Raw genomic sequence first — 22,370 nt, forward strand, 5'->3', positions numbered from 1 at the left:
TCATACTCCCTGTCCATCATTCTCTCTCACAAACCCCCCCCCACCCTGTCCGTTTACCCCGTTCGCTCTGTCACACTCTCCCTGCCACTGGTACCCCTTTACTCACCTTGTCACAGTCACCAGCTGAAGACATTCATCATACACACACGCAGTCAAGAAACATAATTTTGCCATAAACACAATGCACAAAGGCCACAGGCAGACCCCCCATAAACACAACACACTTCAAGCAGCTACCCCATACACATACGGTCCCAGATAAAAACGCAAACATGCTCACAGAGACATACATTCACACACACAAGGATACTCTCTGTCAGACACAATCTCACGCACATACACAGGTAGACAGTGCAGCAATGTGTATATGTGTGCATGTATTGCAACTCTATTTTTTTCACTTTGGTGTTAGTGGGGCCTCATGTTTGAGTTGCGCCTAAGGCCTCATAAATTCTAGAGCCGCCTCTGCCAGAGACAAACAGTAAACTAATGAAGTCCATGAACAATTGAGGTCCAGAGTTGAAGTACCATGTTTGAGGTACCAAAGTTATTTTTAAAAGTTAGAAGACCACCAACCCATTATCTCACATGGAAAAAAGGAATAGCCAAGAGTTGAACCCTGATGTGTCTAAAACACACAAAACAAATGACATCTGCCCACATCTGTTCAGAGAAGGCTTAGGATCGTACAGGGTCCTAGGCAACTCGCCAGTGTAGGCAGTGCTGTCTTTGTGCATGGGCAAGCCCCACAAGCATACGGGCCGATGGAGAGGAGAGATACTTTCATATTCCTTGCTGTTCATTGCAGAGCACTTCCGGGCACTTCCCTGCAGCAGGAGGAGGTTGGACCTGGGAGGCTGTGTGTTCCTCCCGCAAGCGGCAATGCTTCAACACAGCACTTAGTTAACGGGAGGACAAGAGATAAGTGACACAACTGGACCACCCGGCAGTGCAATGTCCCCCTTCCCTGGCAAAATGTAAGAAGAAGAGTAGGGGGCATAAAGTTTTTTTTTCTTTTTAAATAAAAAATATATACATTGGCTCCCTTATGACCACCTCCGCACATACACTGCACCACTCACGCACTGCACCACTCACACACTATACCCCTCACACACTGCACTACTACACACACTATACCACTCACACACTGCACCACTACACACAATATAACCTCACACACTGCACCACTACACACAATATACCCCTCACACTGCACCACTCACACCCTGCACCATTACACACACTATACCCCTCACACACTGCACCACTCACAAACTATATCCCTATCACACTGCACCCCTCACACACAGTGCTTTGCCCGAGGGCCTATAATGCTGTTGAGATGGCCCTGAGTTTAGGGCCCCTTCCTTGTTTACATAGGGATGGTCAATGGGGCCGAACAAATTCATGGTACAGGGCCCTAGGTGGCTCCCTAGGGTCCCCTTATAGTTAAAGGGAAACTCCAGTGCCAGGAAAACAATCCGTTTTCCTGGCACTGCAGGTCCCCTCTCCCTCCCACCCCCAATCCCCGGTTGCTGAAGGGGTGAAAACCCCTTCAGTAACTTACCAGAGGCAGCGATGATGTCCCACGTCGCTGCTTCTTCCTCCGCGCCACTCCTCCCTCTGAATGCGTCGGCCGGTGGGCGAGACTGATCCCACCCACCGGCCGGGGAGACCTAATGCGCATGCAAGGCAATGCCGCGCATGAGCATTAGCGCTCCCCATAGGAAAGCATTGAAAATGCATTTCAATGCTTTCCTATGGGGAAATGAGCGGCGCTGGAGGTCCTCACACAGCGTGAGGACGTCCAGCGACACTCTAGAACAGGTTTCCTGTGCTAGAAACCAGGAAGTGCCCTCTAGTGGCTGTCTAGTAGTAGTAGACAGCCACTAGAGGTGGAGTTAACCCTGCAAGGTAATTATTGAAGTTTATGAAAGCTGCAATTATTACACTTGCAGGGTTAAGGGTAGTAGGAGTTGGCACCCAGACCACTTCAATGGGCAGAAGTGGTCTGGGTGCCTGGAGTGTCCCTTTAAGAGTGCTCTGTCTGCTGCCACAATGACATACACTGTGGCTTCTTCTCACTGTTGGCACTCTATTAGGGATACAATAACGCAATACAAGGCACAAGTAGTGTTTTAATGGACCCACATGTGTAGTGCAGGATTTATTGAAGACCATCAAGTGGTTTCAGGCATCTGTTCTTTGTCCCTGTAAAATGCTTTCAAGCAGAGGCTCGGTATCTCATTTAATGCTTTTAAGTGAAAATCACAGCAGGACATATTAGCTAAAAAAAATACAAAGTTGCACATTCATACACGCTTGTGGTTTGTGAAATACGTTTTTCTTTGCATAGTTACATTTTTACACCAGGGCAAACTTTAAACTCAAAGGCTTCCTCCAGCCTATTGAAATAGGGTGTGATTTAAATGGATATATACAATGCACTCTAATAGTATACATACAGAGGAGGCATATGCTGTGAATGGTTGCATCAATATTCTCTAAAATAATGTAATTTTATAATTAACCAATAGGTGGCAGTAAACACTTGCTGTAACAATACTGATTTCCGTTGCTGATGCTGTATGAGAAATATAAAGGCTTTTGGTAGAGTAAAGTACACACAGATGTGAAAAGGCATTTGATTTAAAATAATAAAAAATATCAAAATTTTAACTAAAAAAATAAAAAAACAATTACGTTTCGCTTGCTTTAGTACATTCTGGAGGTCAAGATCTTTTTTACTCAACTAGTTTTCTTTTTTACTGAAACTTAATTCTAAGCTTTCAGTTATAGGGGGGCTGTCATAACCCCTGCTAAAAGCCAGGGCATCGTCAGGTTCTAATGGAGGGATATAAGGAACCTCAATTATTCCTTCCTTATCTGATGAGGCTCAACAAGTGACCAAGAAGCAGTTTACAAAAAAGTATTAAATTAGATTTGCGTGTAAAGTATTTTAACACTGAGAGTAGCAGACAAGTAAGTACATTTTTAAAGAGGCACTCTAAACACCATAACTACAGTATCTCATTGTAGTGGTTATGGTGCAAATAGTCTCTGGGCCCCATTCCCCCTTTGGAAAGATTTGATAGAAACAAGGTTCTCTCTGCATCCACACCCCACCCCCTCTGTCGTGGCTCACTTCTAATGAAAAAGTATACTTCTGCATTACCTCAGAAACAGGCTCAAAGTTTTGTGGGCTTGGGTCATTTCTGTCTAAATTTTTATGGGCTAATGCAGACGATCACTTCTGTATTAATAGAACTGCTCGAAGGATTAGCAGTTTTGGACACAAACTGGGAGGATGGAGTCCATATTCTACAGTGAGCTACAAATGGTGTTTAGACTGCCCTTTTAAGAGTGGAGCCATCCCCAGAGAAACCAGTGGAATGTTCTTGTAGATTACATTGGTTTCCATGGAGACTGCACCACATTTAAAACATTTACCTTTTTTTCTACTAGAGATCCTTTGTCTCGCCATAGTTACCTTTCAAATTAAGGCACAAACAGATATCTTGTGTTACAAAAAACACTAAAAATAGCTTTTGTGAAGAAAAGAGACCTCAGCCGACCTTTTCTTCTATTTTTGTGTATTTTGTTTCCCTTTTTCTGCCTATAGTGGATTATTCGTTCGGCAGTTTGCAACTACCGAACCCCGACCTCCCTCCTGGCTTGTTGTGATCTGAAGCACCGACAATTAAGTGTTCCCTGGGTGGCCGCTGTTCGTATAGCCGAACGCCACGAGGAAAAGAAAACGGCGGCCATCTTGTTCGCACGAGGCGAGTCAGTGGGACTTGGTCGTCGAGTGTCTGGAACTAAAATCGGACACTCGACCGTGCGAAGTACTGCTGAAAACTACCGAACGCCCGCTTCTCCTACTTGTCGAACACCAAGAAGAGCGGCATTCGGTAGTTATGTTCGTATGGACCAGGGGAACAATCGCTCCTATGAGCCAGGAGGGTATCTTCGGTATTTTGACCGCTTTCGCCTTTTTCTCCAATTGACCGACCACACACACTGAATTCGTGGAACTGTTTTGGGCAGGAGCCTCGTGTGTGGTCGGTAAAACAAGACTTCCACACTTTTTAAGAACCCCTGAACCGATCTGGGTGAAATTTGGATATGTTTGCCTCCCAGATCGGGGCTATCAGGGGATATGTATTTTGTGGGGATACCTTGTGGGGAAAGGGGTGTTCCAATGTTTGGGTAAAATGTGTGCCCTCTGCCTGGAGATAATTGATTTACCCCTTAACTTATCTCACTATCTTCCAGGCAGAGGGAGGGCGTGTATTAAGAAAATACTGTACAGTGATTGGTGATATGTTTGTTTGTTTTGGGAGGTCCTCTTGCATGAAGATCCCCCATAAAAGCCAGCCTGTTTCAATAAAGCTTTAGTTCTGTTACACCCTTCATGAAGTCTTGGCTCATGTTTGGGGAAAGAATACTCTAACTACTGGGAAGGATTGTCTGGAAGCTGTATTCATCTCTACCCCCTGCTGGAGCTATAATCACTTATACTCAGCAGCTGGAAAAGGAACAAGGGACCGCAGCACCATCACCCCTGCAGGTCTTAACAGCTTTTATTTATTTTAAAGTGATAAGCTTGTGTGTGTGTGTCTGTTTGTCAGTGAGTGTGTGTGTCCGTGAGTGTGTTTGTCAGTGAGTGATTGTGTGTCAGTGTGTGTGTGTCGGTGAGAATGTTTATTGCCATCAGTGAAAATGTCTGCTGGTTTAACAGTGTGTATCATTAAAAGCGTGTAACCGTGTATGTGTTAGTGAGAGTGTGTTGGCTTAAATGGATGAACTTTTAATGAAAAAAAAAATAGTTTCTCTCAGTGAATTGTAGTTACATCCATACGCTGATCAGCCATCACATTAAAGCCACCTGCAAAAGTTCATTTAGGTCCTCCTCGTGCTGCCAAAACAGCTGTGATGTGTTGATACATAGACTCTACAAGACCTCCGAACATGTCCTGTGGCATCTGGAACCAAGACATTAGCAGCAGATCCTTTAAGTCCTGCAAATTGCGAGATGGGGCCTCCAGGGATTGGATTTGATGTTCCAGCACATCCCACAGATGCTCAATTGGATTGAGATCTGGGGAATTTGGAGGTCAAGGCAACACCTTGAACTCTTTTTCATGTTCCTCAAACCATTCCTGAACAATTTTTGTAGTCCACACATGAAAGGGGGTTAAGGGAGAAAGACACAAACAAAATGCATCTTTACTTGTGTCTTCTGCTCTCCCTGTAATTTAGAGTTGACCGGTGAGAGAAAGACTTCGTATTAAAGGGACACTATAGTCAACAGAAATGTTCAGCTTAATGTAGTGGTTCTGGTGTCTATAGCCTGTCCCTGTAGGCTGAGCACTGTAAATGCTACCTTTTCAGAGAAAAGGCAGTGTTTACATTGCTGCCTAGGAACATGTCTAGTGACAGTCACTCAGACTGTGCAGCACCTATGTTGAGCATCTCCACTCTCTGCATAGTGGTGCTGAACTCTCCCCATAGAGATGCATTGATGCAATGCATCTCTATGAGGAGATGCTGATTGATGCGCTGAAACACAGTGTTTTGCCACACATGCGCAATAGCCTCCCAATGCTTTCCTATGGGAATTGAATTGGCGTTGACTGAGATCATCCAGTTGTCAGCCAAAGTGAAGAGCACACTCTTGTTACTTCAAAATGAGCAGGATAACGTCTTTTTTTTCTTACTGCTGTGCAATAGCATACATTCACAATTTCAGTCCAATTCCGAAACTTTCTTTAATATGTCAAGGTAGTTGTACTGAAACATTGATTATATGCAAATGCGCGTCTGCTTCCTAGGGATGTGCATGTGAAAAATATTTAGTTTGGCATTCCGAAATTGGGAACTTCAGCACTTTGGTTCGGCACTTTGGCACTTCAGGTAAGTGTAGGGTTAGGGTTGGTTTAGGGTAGGGCTACCCCTACCCTAATTCAACCACTAACCTAAACCCTACCCCAACCCCTAACCCTACCCCAACCCTTAACCGTACCCCTAAACCTAACCCTACCTCTACCCCAACCCTCTCCTGTTTTGCCACTTTTTCAGAAATCCGAAGCACTTCGGCACTTCAGAAATTCGGTTCGGCATTCCGAAATTCCCCACTTCAGACATTCGGAAGCACCTGTCTACTGCTTCCAACAAATCCGCTCTTTTGTTTATTTTGAAGCCCTATGAGTTCTTTCTTTCATGTTTGAGTGATAGTTTTCAGTTTGTTTTTTTCCCGCTTCCATATTTGCACACTATGCTGGTGCGATTCATTATGGGGCTGGTATAGAATTTTTTTCCAGGGCTGCTTTTCATTCCCAGTCCGGCCCTGGGGACCTTGAGAGAATGTCCAGCAATTGCCATACTTCACCAATCCAATAGACTACATATTATTTCTCTCAATGAGAGGCCTGAGATAAGCCATCATGAGCCATGTGGCTAAACCCTGAAATTATGGAAACCGGGAGGCAATGGTGTTGGACACTGGGGACCAACTTTGGGGTTAAACCTTTAGAAAATGGTTTAAGGAGTGACGGTAAGACGAGTTGAAGTAGTTATGGGGGTGGAAGTGTTCCTTAACCCCTTAAGGACAGAGCTTCAGAAGCTTGTCTTTCACTTAATGACAACGAAATTTTTTGCATTTTTTGCTGTTTCGCGTTCAACTGCAATTTGCATTTTACTAATTTATTGCACCAATGCATATTATATACCGTTTTTTAAAGGACAGAAAGGGCTTTAATTTGATGTAACATATATATACATAAATGCTTATTTATTATAAAAAAATACAGGAAAATGCAAACAAAATGAAACATTTTGAGTTTTTTTTACAGTTTTTGCAATAATAATGTGTGCACAATTAGTGCAGGTTAAGGAAAGTAATTAAAAATAAATTCATTTAGTTGTTCTGATTTACAGAATATATAATGTGTCTGGGATTTTAAGTTTTTTTTTTTGGTAGTTACAGGTCACAAAGCACAAGGAGTAAAATAAACTTTTAATGTGCAGCGATTTTAGAATTTGGTATGTTTGTCTTGTAAGCCTAATAGCCATAAAAGAAAACAAAATTGCCACACAAAAGTATATATTTATATAAAGTAGACACCACAGGCTATTTACCTAAGGTTGTTTTGACACTTTCTACGTAGCCATTTCACCGCCAACCTCTGCTAAATATTGGAGTAAAATTGTGTTTTTGGGGGGTTTTGGCACACAAACTTATAACAAAGAACTTCTCATGTGTATTTTGTAAAGTTGGTGTGTGCTATTCCAGTACAAAGTTTTATTTTGTATTCAGTTACATCTGCTGAGTAAAATGACACCCCCGTTGTATGTCTTTGGCACTATTTTGTGAAGCTACAGTGCCATATAGGAGACCTGTCCTTTTCAGTATTCACAGTTGAATTTTGAGAGACGGATTTAATGAGCCTATGCTTCCATTTGGGGTATTATAGTAGTTTGTCTGTTCAAAAAAAACCACAAAGGCCTACCATTTGTAAAAGTAGACACTCCAGGGTATCTCATAAGGTGCATATTGTGCCTTAACATGCCACCATTATTTCACCAATATATGCCAAATTATGTGGTAAAAAATAATTTTGTGCATTTTTTACATACGGATTGCATTTTTGCTGGGCATTTTGTATATTTCATATGTGCCACTAAGTTCAAATCCCCCAAATTATGCTCAGCTAAGTCTTCTGAGTAAAAGGACACCCCATTGTATGTCTTTGGCACTATTTCGTGAAGCTACAGTGCCATACAGGAGACCTGTCCTTTTCAGTATTCACAGTAGAGTTTTGAGAGACGGATTTAATGAGCCTATGCTTCCATTTGGGGTATTATAACAGTTTGACTGTTTAAAAAACCTCCACAAAGGCCTACCATTTGTAAAAGTAGACACTCCAGGGTATCTCATAAGGTGCATATTGTGCCTTAGCATGCCCCCATTTTTCCACCAATATATGCCAAAGTATGTGGTAAAAAATTATTTTGGGCATTTTTTTTACATACAGATTGCATTTTTGCTGGGCATTTTGTATATTTCATATGTGCCACTAAGTTCAAAACCCCCAAATTATGCTCAGCTAAGTCTTCTGAGTAAAAAGACACCCCCAATGAATGTCTTTGGCACTATTTCAGTTTTTACCGAACTTTGAATTTTGACGCTGGGCCTATGTGCAATTTCCAAGCATCTTTGCAGGTTTTAAATTTAAACCACCCCACAGAGGCCTACCATTTCTTAAAGTAGACACCCCAGGGTTTTTCAAAAGGCATATTTTGAACCTTAGCGTGGGATCATTTTTCCGCTAGCTTGTACCAGGTGTAGTGGTAATAAGCGCTTTTTCTGCCTTTTTGACACACAAAGTGAGTTTGCACAGTATATTTTGCAAACCTTATGTGTGCTACGACTGTATAATACTTCATATGTTGCTCAGCTATGTCAGCTGAGTACAAAAATACCCCGGTATGTACCTTTGCCAGGTATATGTGGACATCGGAGGGGCACATTTGGGACATAGTCATTCCAGTTTTTTTCAAACTTTACATTTTTACGCTGTGCCCATGTCCCATTTTAGAGTATTTTACCAGGCTATATAATCCAAATACCCCATAAAGCCATACCATTTCTTAAAGAAGACATCCCAGGGTATTTCAAAAGGCATATTTTGAACCTTAGCGTGGGATCATTTTTCCGCTAGCTTGTACCAGGTGTAGTGGTAATAAGCGTTTTTTCTGCCTTTTTTTTTTTATTATTCTTTATTTTTGACGTGCACGATAGTTACATGAATTCACACTTCGCCATACCAGTAAAAGCAAGACAGATTTTTACATTATGCTGAACAGTGGTGGCATATAAGCAATACTGGTGCACATTTTTTTATAAGAATCAAGATTGGTACATCTGTAAATATAGATATAATATGAATAAAGAAAGCCACCGATTAATTAGTTAACACGCTTGTACATGAATGTGAGTAGCTTGACAGGGTAAGCTGCATTTTTCTAGAAGTACTTCACACACGGATGTTTAATAAGGCAGAATAGCGTAATATATATAGCACAATGCTGGACACTTTAAGACACGTTAAGGGAAATCTAGTTGAGTGGGACAGCTTACACTTGAGGTTATGCACGCTTGATTTTAAGTAAGTGTGGCATAGGCCTATAGGTAAATGCACAGGGTTTAATACACAGAGGTTGCAGCCAGCTAAAACTAATGTTGCATAAATATGATAGTGCCTGAGAGGTCATGGATCTGCTAAGTTGGGACATGCTAATTTAAACATTAATATGAGGTGGATGTAGGAGACAGAGCCCCAGGCAGAGCTTTAGTCCACAGATCATTACAATGTCCCGTAGAGTGGCCAGCTGCACAAACATGTCCCCAGCTCCACATAACTCACGGCCCATCTCCTTTCAACCTATGCCCGTAGGGTTTACCGGAGTGTCCAGCATGGTGGTGGTCTGCCAGTCCGTGGCTCTCCCGCTTGGTGAGTGGATGCCTAGGCCCGGTCTGCTGAGGGGGAGGCCAGGAGGTGGCCAAAAGCCGTCTAGCAGGGCCCCCAGGGCGTCCGGTGTGGTGGTCGTAGGGCCTGCTGTGGCAGTGTGTGGCAGTGACAGGCCTTGCGTTGCTGATCCTGGTGCGGTCGCCATCTTGTGAGGCTCCTTTCCTGCGCTTGTGTGGCTCAGATTTGTTTTGCGCGGCTGCAAAGTTTGGAGCTGGGTTCGCCGTCTCTCAGTGTTGCACGGCCGGGAGGTTTGAGCCGCCTTGTTGGCTGTGGGCGGGAGATAGGAGCAAATCTTCCCTTTGCCGTCGGTGCACATGGCGTCCGCCATTTTAAGTGTGGCAGGCGGGCTCCCTGGCCTCAGTTGCCGTGTCGTGGTCAGTGCCACAGAGTGAGGACCGGGATCACCCCCCCGGTCCAGAGGGGGGGGAAACGGAGCCGGACCCGCTCTGATCTGCGCTCGTGGCTGGGTTCCGTGGCGCAGGATAGTGGGGCAGCGGCCGTCTGCCCCACTCACCGCAGGAGAAGGCCCTGGTCGGGGCAACATGTTTCTCTCCCCCCGGGGGACTGAAGCACAGTGAGCCAGCCTCTCCCCGGGTCCAGCAGTCTCTCAGCCTCGGGTAACTGCTCTGACGGTCGAATTTTAGGCGATGAAATTTGGTTTTAGAGGGTGACTTTCAGTGATTTGCAGGAGCTGCTCAGGCTTGCGACCGTCCAGCTCGGCGGTCCGGCCCCGCCCCCTTTTCTGCCTTTTTGACACACAAAGTGAGTTTGCACAGTATATTTTGCAAACCTTATGTGTGCTACCACTGTATAATACTTCATATGTTGCTCAGCTATGTGGTCTGAGTACAGCAATACCCCCGTATGTACCTTTGCCAGGTATATGTGGATGTTGAAGGGGCACATTTGAGACGCAGCCATTCAGTTTTTTTCTAACTTTGAAGTTTTATGCTGTGTCCATGTTCCAATTTGGAGTAGTTTTGATGGTTGGTTATTGAAATTTCCCCACAAACACATACTATTTATTAAAGAATACACCCTGGGGTAATTTAAAAGGCATATTTTGAACCTTGGCGTGGGATAATTTTTTCTCTAGTTTGTTCCAGGTGTAGTGGTAATGAGCGTTTTTAAATGTATTTTTTAACTTTTTAAAACTTTTTAACTTTTTAAAACTATTTTTTAAACTTTTGTTTTGCTTATTTATTTTTTTAAAGTTTCCTAAACTTTCTTAAAACTTTTTTTTACAGATTTAAAATTTTTCTAAGCTTTTTTTTTTTTATAGTTAACCCCTAACTAGCAGTAAGCAGCACTAACAGTAAATTCCCCATTTTCCCATAACTCCCACCCACCCCAGCTAGCAAAATATTTAATTATACAATATTTAAATTAGTTAATTAAATAAATTTAACTCCTGAGGGTTAAAAAATAAATAAAAGTTAATCGTCAGGGGTTAAAAAAAATTAGATCACAGTATAATACTGTGATCTGTATTTTGATCACTGTAGGCAGTGATCGACTGGCAGGGAAGGGGTTAATTTTTATTTGGACTGGGTAAAGGGTTTTTATTTTTTTAGTTTTTACTGAAACGTTATTAAAACTTTTTTTTCTTAATTTTTTAACTTTTTAAAGCTTATTTTAAAACTTTTTTTAACGTTAACCCCTAGTTAGCCTAACACTAAATCCCCCAATTTCCCACTAACTTCCACCCTCCCCAGCTAGCTAAATTTATCATTTTAAAATATTTAAATTAATTAATAAAATAAATGTAACCCCTGAGGGTTAAAAAAAATGAAGAATTAACCCTCAGGGGTTAAAAAAAATCAGATCATAGTAAAATGTAATCCCTGCCAATTGATCAATTGGCAGGGAAGGGGTTAATTTTTTATTAAAATGGGTAAAGGGGGTGGGATTTTAATTAAACTTTATTTTTTTTTTGACAGGGGGCAGGATCACTGATGATCCGTCTCCCTGCACTTCACAGTAAACCCGGAAGTGCAGGGAGGCGGAAGGTAAGTATACACCGCACATGTGCTCGCTCTGACATGCTGTCAGAGCGGGCACATGTGCTGGGACAGCGCCAGTCGGAGCACCATTAACCCCGCGATCGCGGCGATCTGGGGTTAATTTTAACGGGTGACGGACGAGGTCCGTCACTCGTCGTTATGGCAATCCCCTGAGTGACGGACCTCGTCCGTAACCCGTTGTTAAGGGGTTAACCTCCTGTGAGTGCTGTGACAAAAAATTTAATAAAAAACAGCAAAAATGTGACTACAGGAAAATGTTATTTAATTTACCCACATTAATCGTCTGCCGCTATATAATTGCTTAAGTTTAATATTTCCTAACGGCTGATGTCAGTAACAACAAATAATAAAAAAAAAGAACATTTTGTTATGTGAATTTAATAAAATTGTGTTTTTAATTTGTTCTAGACATTTAGTTTTTTCGTCTCTAATACCATTCTATCCAGGGTTGTAGTTTATGTGCTATCAGCCTCCCTGATGAATTGTACCTCTATCCTTCTAAATTACTTCAGATTTTTTTTCATTTTTTTTCTGCCAAGTGCTAAATTGCGAAGGAGTTCTTTTTTTTAAATTCTTATTATGTTTGAGAACATTCTAACAGTTTGAGCCCATTTCAATCAAGGTAATGAGTAACCTGCATGTGCTTATTGCTCAGGGCTGAAGTGATTACATTGTATTTTGTAAATTCTTCTTTTGATGCACTGATTACTACTACTACCCTTAAAGGGACACTCTAGGCACCATAACAACAGTTTTTTTGAGTGGCTTTAGTGCCAGTAAGATGTTTAGATAATTCAGCAAACTGACAAAATAGGGCTTTAAGGCAGATCTCAGTCATAGATCAGCCTACAAGGTATGCAAGTCACAGCTCTCATTCTAACTCATATCAACGTGACTTGGTTTATCACTGCAGAGCAAACACACCTGTAAGCCCAACAAGTGGCCTGCCTCTATGAAGAAAGTTTATGCGGGGCACTCAATTCCAGAGGGCAGCATCTGCAAGACTCTCTGTACTTCCCAACTCTCTCACTGAGAGCTATAATCTACACGTTATGGCCATATTTTGTTAGATTTCGGAATTATTAAAAGGAAAGACTTTAGGAACATTACACTGGTACCATTACTACTTCAAAATTCTGAAGTGGTTATGGTGCAGAGAATGCCCCTTTAACTTGTGGAACATTTTAAATTAATCATCCTCTAAAGGGAAGCACCAATTCCGAACCAAACCCAGTTCAGTATCCAAGATTTAGACACAAGCACTAAACACCATAACCACTGTGGCTTATAGTATTTGTTAAGGTGCCAGGTGTCTTTGGGGGCACTATTTTCCAGCAGTTTGAAAAAAAAAAAAAAAGAAGAGCCCTTCAGGCACCCTTGCTCAGCCCCTTTGTTTATGCACTTCCTGTAAAGAGAGATCTACATGTATATTCAATAAAGTTTTCAACCGGAATTTCAAATTTAAGACCAAAATAAAAAGAAAAAAAAAACATTCTACGTGTCATTTGTTTCCAGTTTATCTACTTTGGGCTGAAATTCTCTTTGAATTCTCACATTAATGAATATAACTGCTCATGTTTAAAATTCCTTTATTGCGCAGTCTATTTAATGTATAATCTAATTTTATGTTAAAGGATCACTATAGGGTCAGGAACACCAGCATGTATTCCTGACCATAAGGGTCAGGAACACAAACATGTATTCCTGACCCTATAGTGTTAAAACCACCATCTAGCCCCCCCTGGGCCCCTCATGCCTCCGTAAATATAGTAAAATCTTACTGTATTCAAGCCTGAAGCTGTAACTCTGCATGCTGTTTGACTCAAAAACAAGCAGTCTGCTGCCATCATCAGAAGTGGTGGCCTGATCCAATCACAATGCTTCCCCATAGGATTGGCTGATACTGACAAAGAGGCAGATCAGGGGCAGAGCCAGCATGAATCAAACACAGCCCTGGCCAATCAGCATCTCCTCATAGAGATTAATTGAATCAATTAATCTCTATGAGGAAAGTTCAGTGTCTGCATGCAGAGGGAGGAGATACTGAATGTTTGGATGCATTTTAGGCAGCCATGACCCAGGAAGTATCTCTAACAGCCATCTGAGGCGTGGCCAGTGAGGTTATCACTAGGTGGTAATGTAAACACTGCATTTTCTCTGAAAAGACTGTTTACAGCAAAAAGCCTGAAGGTAATGATTCTACTCACCAGAACAAATTCAATAAGCTGTAGTTGTTATGGTGACTATAGTGAGCCTGCATGAGCCTCCTTTGTGTGATTGAAGTACAATTGACAGAGCAGGAGATATGAAAGTGTAAAGCGGTGGTGCCCAACCTTTTTTGAGATCTTTTTTAAAGTTGCCAGCCCGTGGAGATCTACCAGTCCACATAGGAAGCCGTGTCCATTGCCTATCAGTGCTTTTAACATTCACACAATAAACAGAAAACCCATTCAGATATCATAAAAAGTAGTTTGTGAGTTGAAAAGCTGTGGCAATCAATGTATTTCCATACCTCAGTGGGTCATCTGGCATTGGGAGGAGGCAGCTAGTAGTAGTCAGGGCTGGTTGCACGCCTTAGGCAGGCCACAAGGTGAATGTCTGTCATTGTGGATCTGTACTTTGACTTGATGATTTTCATGTGAAAAAAAGCAGTCTCACACAAATAAGTTGATCCAAAAAGTGCAGTTAAGTTCAAGGCACATCTTCTGAGGTTGGGATATTTTTGTTCCAGCAGCAGGTTCCCCTTGCCTGGTGTTGCCCTCGATTTGATCTCAATGTCATTTTGCAGTTTGAGAATCTAACTCTCAACAGCAGAGCTATCCAGTTCAAACAGCGCTGCTACTATGGAAGCCATGTAATCCACATCGATGCCCTCCCCAAACGGAAAACACAGATAGCTGGCAACAGGCTCAATGGATGTAAAGTCAGTAAAACGCTTCTCAAATTCTGACAAGAAGCTCTGAACTTGCTCCTCATAACGTGCACTGTCAAGCTGTGCATGTGTGTAGGTAGCGGTTATCGTGTGGTGCGACACATTACATCCCCCCCATTCAAACCCTTAACCCAATCAAAACTAGGAAACATATATGTGTGGTATAAAAAGGCCACAGCTTTTATTTATAAATTAACAAACATATTTATAAAACCAACCATAAATAAAACAAGGTATAAGCATTATTTAACTTGAACTAGTCCTTTCCAACCGTACCACCAACCCTCTAGGGTACACGCCCATCCGAGGCATCAGCCCTCCCCCCTCGTCCAGGATACCTGGCCTTCACCTTGGCCTTCCAATACCACATGCCAACCCCTGGCCACCATTCCTGGCACAGAGGGCACGCGCAAATACCCAAACCTTTCCCGAGGTTAGGGGAGGGGGCCAGCATCCTTCTTTTCCTGTACTCCTCTTCCCAATTGGTTCGGCAAGGACCATACCCGCCACTAGCCCCGCTGCATTTACGCCTAAATCAGCGGGCGCGACCCCCAAGCAACGCCATGGCCTGCTCCAACGCATCCTGCAGCTCTAGGTTAAACAAGTCCAAACCGACATCAGTGAGATGGACCCCATCCGGGCGAAAAAAGATTGCTGCCTCCCGCTCGAAAATACGGTGTCGCACTGCCAAGCCCCCGACACCTAGCACAAATTTGGAAACCCGCTTATTAATCTTTACTCGACAGCGCTCCATAGCTCCCTGATCGCGTGCGCACTTCCAATAGTTCCTGGAAACTATTCCTGACCATATTAGGCAAATATTCGGAAAAAGTACTCGCAAGTGCGCCAAGTCTCGCCTGATCAGCTCCCCTAAGCCCCACGCAGGCAGCGAACCTAAATCGTTCCCTCCCAGATGCACCACCAAAACATCCGGGATTCCTAATAAAGTGGATAACTGCACGACCTCAGGCAACAGCTGACCCCATTTCATGCCCCGGAACCCGAACCACCGGACCTCCGCCAGTTCCCGAGGTATTCCAAGCCTTGTCCCACCCGGGCGAACCCCAGCCCGCAGGTGGGCCCAGTAGATGTAGGAATGACCGATTATCCAGATCCGTCGGCCGGGCCCTGTGGAGAAAACACAAGGGGGATACCGATCAGATGTGTGGGCCGAACATATGACCGAAACCTCCCCGATTCCCATCTACCAATCCTTTGAATGGCCTGGTCCGAGAAACCTAAACGAGAGGCTTCCGTAGCGGCCCCAATCCGAAAAGAGTGACCCCCAAAGTCTGTGCTCGAAATACCCAGTTGTTCGAGTGCCAAACGGAAAACCCGGAGAAATTGGAAGCGAGAAAGAAAAGACCCATCCCCATGAATTAACAATGGGCCTACAACACCCGGGCGACACAGAAGGTAAGATTGAAAAGCTGCGACGGGACAGACAGCCGAGCCGGGAATGGCGCGAAGGGAAACCCATGCCCCCCTACCAAAAATGTCAGTTTTCGACTTTCGCACCAAAAAACGCACCGTATCATCCACGACAGACACATCATGGAACAACAAGCCGCCTGGAATCCGTTTGCTAGGGCTCACAAGCTCCCCAATCCGCAGAGCACCAAAGAAGGCGAAAGAGAAAGCCACCCGAAACAAACGCGCTTCGAAATCGGACAAACAGACCCTGGATAAGACCGACGCGATACCAAGTAGCAGTGCGCCAGAAACCGGTCTCCTGGAATCCCGAGGCTGCGGACCTCTACGCCAGCCACGCATTGCAAGCCGGACCATGCAGTCTTTGGTCACATCCGGCACGCGAGTCAGGTTGAACCAGAAGCTCAGACCTGACAGCTTCCCCGATACCGTGGCTGGGGAACAACCACTAGCCTCCCAAAACCAGAGCAACCGTAAAACCCCTTGAACCCTCTCCGCAGATGAAGAAAACCCACCTTGGTCCTGCTCCAGAGCGACCCAGTCCCCCCATGCCTTACCGTACCGGGCCCAAGTAGCATCCGACACTGAAGACCGAATCCATTCCCTTATTCGCTCAGGCCAAGGGACCATAGCTCTCTGGGACAGGGAAGGCCCTTCGTATCTGCTTCGGGCGCGATCAGACGAAACACCTGCCATTGGAAACGAGAAAGGGCGTCAGCCGTGGTATTCTCTACACCGGGAATATGCACAGCGCGACATGTAACGTTCAAAGACAGGCAACGCAGTACCAAGCTCCGCAGGAGCCTGACCACCGGAGGAGAGGAGGCTGTCAACCGATTAATGGCCTGGACAACGCCCAAATTGTCACAGTGGAACACGACACGCCTGTCCTTGATCTCCGGCCCCCAAAGATGGAGAGCCACCACAATGGGAAAAAGCTCCAAGAACGCCATGTTCTTGGTCAGGCCCGAGTCGAACCATGATCTTGGCCAAGGTTCTGCGCACCATTGTTTTCCCATGATAGCCCCAAAACCCGACGAACCCGCGGCATCCGTAAACAGGTGCAGCACTGAGTTCGCTACCTCGGGCTGCTGCCAGTAAGACCTACCATTGTACTCTTCCAGAAAAACCGCCCAAACCGCTAAATCCTCCCTGAGCGGTTTGGTCAAGCGGACGAAGTGGAACGGCTTCAGTATCCCAGACGTGGCAGCCGCCAGGCGTCGGTTAAATACTCTGCCCATGGGCATAATCCGACAGGCAAAGTTTAATTTGCCCAACAAGGATTGAAGTCGTTGCAGCGTGATCTTCCGCAAGGAGCTCGCCTCCTGGACCACCCCACGTAGATCAGCCAACTTGTCCAACGGAAGCCGACATTCCCCGACGACCGAATCAATCTCGATCCCGAGAAAGCACAAGCACGTGGAAGGGCCAATCGTTTTGTCAGGTGCCAGCGGCACGCCGAACTTACAGGCCACATCTGACACTGCTTGTAAGATCCGGGAGCATATCGGCGAATGCGCGGGGCCTACACACAGAAAGTCATCTAAGTAGTGAAGCAGGGAATCGTAACCGGACTCCATTCTCACTACCCATTCCAGAAAAGAGCTGAAACATTCAAAATAAAAACAGGATATGGCACAACCCATCGGGAGACACATATCCACGTAATAATGACCTTCAAATGCACAACCCAAGAGATGATGGCACTCTGGGTGAACTGGTAGGAGGCGAAAAGCAGACTCGATATCAGTTTTTGCCATGAGTGCTCCGGGGCCAGCGGCCCTTACTATGCCCACAGCAGCGTCAAAGGACGCATAGGAAACGCGGCATAATTCAGCTGCAATGTCATCGTTTACCGAGCACCCATGAGGGTGCGACAGGTGATGAATCAGCCGGAACTTTCCCGGTTCCCGTTTGGGCACCACGCCCAACGGTGAAACCCTTAGATCGGGGAGTGGCGATTCCCGAAATGGGCCCGCCATGCGGCCCAGCGCTACTTCCTTCGCCAGTTTTTCCCTGACCACCCCTGGATATTCAGAAACAGATCTCAGGTTTCTGCAAAAACCGGAGACCTGCCGAGGCCGGTGAGGGATCCAAAACCCCTGCCCAAATCCCTCCAGTAATAAGGCAGCCGCCTTCTTATTCTTATAACGATTTAGCCATGGGCGCATCGCGTCGACGTCCACCGGCGTCTTCGCCCTTAGTGCCCACGGAGTCCCCTTTGTTGCCAGTTTTGGCTCGTTTGAAGCATTTTGAAGCGGGGTGGGACCCGCCGCACCCCGAACATTCATGCTTGAAGCGACAACTAGACCCGAATTTGCATTGGCCATCGTTATATTGCCAACAGCAGCCTGTTTTACGTTGACCGGCCGACGCTGCAGTTGAAGAACCCGCGCCGGCCCCCCCAAGAAAGGACGACAGGCCCCCTTGATGTGAGGCTGGGCGGGTCATGATAGCTAACCACAAGCCAATGTCCATTTGATCCCAGCCCATGGAAGGCCGAACCGCTAAACGTTGGCGGAACTGCTCATCATACCGCCACCACCCTAACCCGCCGTACACCCGACAAGCGTTCCATATCACGTCCTGGTAGCAGAATAGGGAAGAACATTTGGCGGGAGTCTTCTCACCTATCACGCTGGCTAAGATCGAAAAAGCTCGGATCCAGTTTCCGAAAGTTTTCGGAATCTTCCGATACCGAAACTTTTCTTTGTCCTTTTCGGACTCTTTAGCGTCAGCGTCCACTCGGGGAAGATCTTCCAGAGGGAGGAGAGAAAAAATTTCAACAAATTCCCCCTTGTCTATTTTTGCGCGCAATTCCGGCGTTAGATGGAGGCCCAGAGGACCTGACCAGCACATGTACGCCGCCCCGTGCGCGGCCGGAGCAACCCCCAAACCCGAGAGAGCAGCGGCGTCCCCGGCCGTTCCCCCCGCAGTTTCCGGCGTCACCGTCAGTAACGCCGAGGTTGAGGGGCTGGGGGCCTGTGTCATATTGGCGGGCATTGACGCCGCGACTGCTGAAGGATCAGACCCTGCGGAACCTGCCCAACCCGCCCGAAGTTGGTTATCTAAAGCCACCGGGGGGGAAGCCCCGGGGCGATATCCCCGCTCAAGGGTTAGCAAAACCTGCTTCATAGCCTGGAGTACAGAACCCCATTCTTGCACTTCCCCTGCGCCAGCGCCCCCCAAACCCGACCCCGTTATACCGGAGTACTCACCTGCAGGAGCTGAATTGGAAGGTAGCAGCGGGACTTCAACATGCCCACCAGGCTGCAACGGCCCCAAGGGAACTGCGACCGCAGGAAGCACTGCACCAGTCACAGCATCAGGGAACCGACTTGTCAGCCGACCAGGGGTGACCTGCGAAGACAGGACAGGTGAAAAAGAACCCTGCCCACCCATCCCAGGTAATTGGGGACCCGCAGAAGTGGTAAAAACTGTGTGTGAATCTGGCATGGCAGAAAGAGCCCCAGAGGGGGCAGCATGGGCCGTAGTTAACGGTGGGGCAGATGCAGAGGGCATCAGACCCATAGGGAGGGGTCCAAGGGGGGTAGGATGGGCAGGAGAGAGTGTTGGGAGAGCTTGATGGGCGGCTGAGGTTGATGAGAATGCAGGATGGACGGATGAGGTTGATGGAAGTGCATGCTGGCCGGATGAGGTTGATGGGAGTGCATGCTGGCCGGATGAGGCTGATGGGAGTGCCTGCTGAACGGATGAGGCTGATGGGAGTGTGGTAGTGGCCGGGCCAGGGGAGACAGAGCGGGGAGGATGAGAAGGGGGGGGGCTGTGCCCACGAGTAGCCGGACCTGGCTCTATACCCCGACCCCCCGAACCCCCCAACCCCCTACTGGTTGCCCTGCCGCCTCGCGGCCTACTCACCACTCCTGAAGAAGGGCCGGCCGCCGACCTCACTTGCTCGCGCTCCGCCTGAGATCCGCCATGAGCCGAGCGCCTGTCAGGTGCCCGGGTCGTCGCCAACGTTGTGCTGGAAAGTGATCTCGCGGCCGACCTCCTGGAGGCCCGCGAGATCACAGGAGCAGGAACCGGCGCGGAACGGCCATCACCTCCCCGAGAAGCGGCAGCCGCCCGGGTAGCTCTAGACCGCCTCGGGGAGGAGGCGACAGACTGCACTGACTCGCTGCCGCCCGCGGCCGCGGGGGACCTGGCGCGCGGGCCGGCAACGGGGCTCCTGCTCCTACCCCTCACCCGACGCTCCCGCGAGGGGCTGTAACGGGTAGGGGGACGCGCCCGGCGGCGCGGAGTACCCTGGCTGCCGACAGAGGGAGCAGCTACCAAGGAGGCACCCTGCAGCCTTACCAGCTGGGCCTGCAGGTGCCGGCCACCGTCCTGGAGGGCCTCAGCCCGAAGAGCAGCAAGGATTCCATCGATATCCATGCTCCTGGCCGTGGGGTAAGCAAAAGCAACAATAAATGATAGGAAACAGGGGGAGAAATTGTCACCTTGCCGTTATTTTTAAGATGGCTGAGGTGAAGGGGACAAAATGTCCGTTATTTATACAACCCCACCCAAACCCCTAACCTAAATGCCACACCCATTTTACACCCACACCCACCACACCCACACATGCCTCCTATCCGGCTAGCTTTCAGCCCGCCTCCTCTGGGCCTGAATCTTTGCCATGCCGTTGGAGTTCTGCCTGTATCTGAGGAAAGTTTTGCAAGTCACAGCGATGCAGCCTACTTGAAAGCAGTTGCAGCTTACTTTTAAATGTATTCAGCGAACTAATCATGTTGATCACATGTTTATCTTGACCCTAGAGCTCTAAATTCAAACCATTGAGCATGTCAGTAAGATCTGTCAGGAACGCCAAGTCCAAAAGCCTCTGGCAGTCCTCAAGATGTGCATATTCGGCTTGTTTTGAAAGCTTCAGAAACATAGAATGTGACGGCAGATAAGAACCATTCGGCCCATCTAGTCTGCCCAATTTTCTAAATACTTTCATTAGTCCTTGGCCTTATCTTATAGTTAGGATAGCCTTATGCCTATCCCACGCATGCTTAAACTCCTTTACTGTGTTAACCTCTACCACTTCAGCTGGAAGGCTATCCCATGCATCCACTACCCTCTCAGTAAAGTAATACTTCCTGATATTATTTTTAAACATTTGCCCCTCTAATTTAAGACTATGTCCTCTTGTTGTGGTAGCTTTTCTTCTTTTAAATATGGTCTCCTCCTTTATTGTGTTGATTCCCTTTATGTATTTAAATGTTTCTATCATATTCCCCCTGTCTCGTCTTTCCTCCAAGCCATGTCCTTTAACCTTTCCTTGTAAGTTTTATCCTGCAATCCATGAACCAGTTTAGTAGCCCTTCTCTGAACTCTCTTTAAAGTATCAATATCCTTCTGGAGATACGGTCTCCAGTACTGCATACAATACTCTGTATTGTATTGTATGCAGTGAGGTGTGGCGGAACCCACCTCGCCACTGGACATTGGAGGGGCCTGGCTGCCTGCCTCTTACCCGCTGACTATGGCCCCTGGAAAACTGGTACATTTAAAGATTTATATTTGGGCTTGTTATACTGTATATTGCTGCTACTGGCCCTTTTAACAGCATCTATGGACACATTGGGACTTTTGGGACTACTGTCCCTTTAAGACTGTGAAGCATATTCGAGTGTACTGCCTGTAATATTATATATGTATTTATATATGTGTTAAGTTTATCCTGGGTGATTTGTATGCAGCATTCATCTGATTGTTCGGTAGAATCACTCCATTCAGTATATTGAGTGAAACTACCGAACAACCAGACCACCCAGGAATGAGTGTGCCTCCAATTACCGTTTGCAACAATGTTGCAAACGGGTAATTGGCAATCAGTGCAGTGTGGTCTGTGTCCTCTGGGTGGCCGCCATTCGGGAGCCGAACACGTGGCGGCGGCCATCTTAAACTACCGAACAGCGGTGTTTTGCCATCGAGCGTCTGGAACTAAAATCGGACACTCGACTAGGCAGACACCGCTGAGACCTCCAGACTTCCAGAATTTCGTGGGGAAACTACCGAACGGCCCGCCGTTCGGTAGAAAGAAACTCACGAACTAGGGGATTCATGCGAATCCCCCTTAGTCTCTATAACAGCAGTAATTCGTCTGTTTCATTCACTTGTTTGTGACCGACCGCAGGGCCAAAATGCATGGAACTGTTTTCGGATACTTTACCCATGCGGTCGGTCAAATCTTTGGAACCTCATATCTCCCGAACCATTCATCCGAATGACTTGAATTTTGGAAATGTTGTCCCCCTGAATAAGGGCTATCCAGCGATGCTGGATTTAAAGGTGTACCCCCGGTTTTTAGGGTACATCCAGAACTTGGCTGGAAAAGTGTACCGGATAATTGGGTTTAATGTTATCTGAGGGGAGGGGATGTGTGGGCTGAACCATGTATGGGATTGGTTAATTTCATCCTCCCCCTGGGAGTGTCCT

Source organism: Pelobates fuscus, chromosome 1 (genome assembly GCF_036172605.1).
Source record: "Pelobates fuscus isolate aPelFus1 chromosome 1, aPelFus1.pri, whole genome shotgun sequence".
In the NCBI taxonomy this organism is placed as follows: domain Eukaryota; kingdom Metazoa; phylum Chordata; class Amphibia; order Anura; family Pelobatidae; genus Pelobates; species Pelobates fuscus.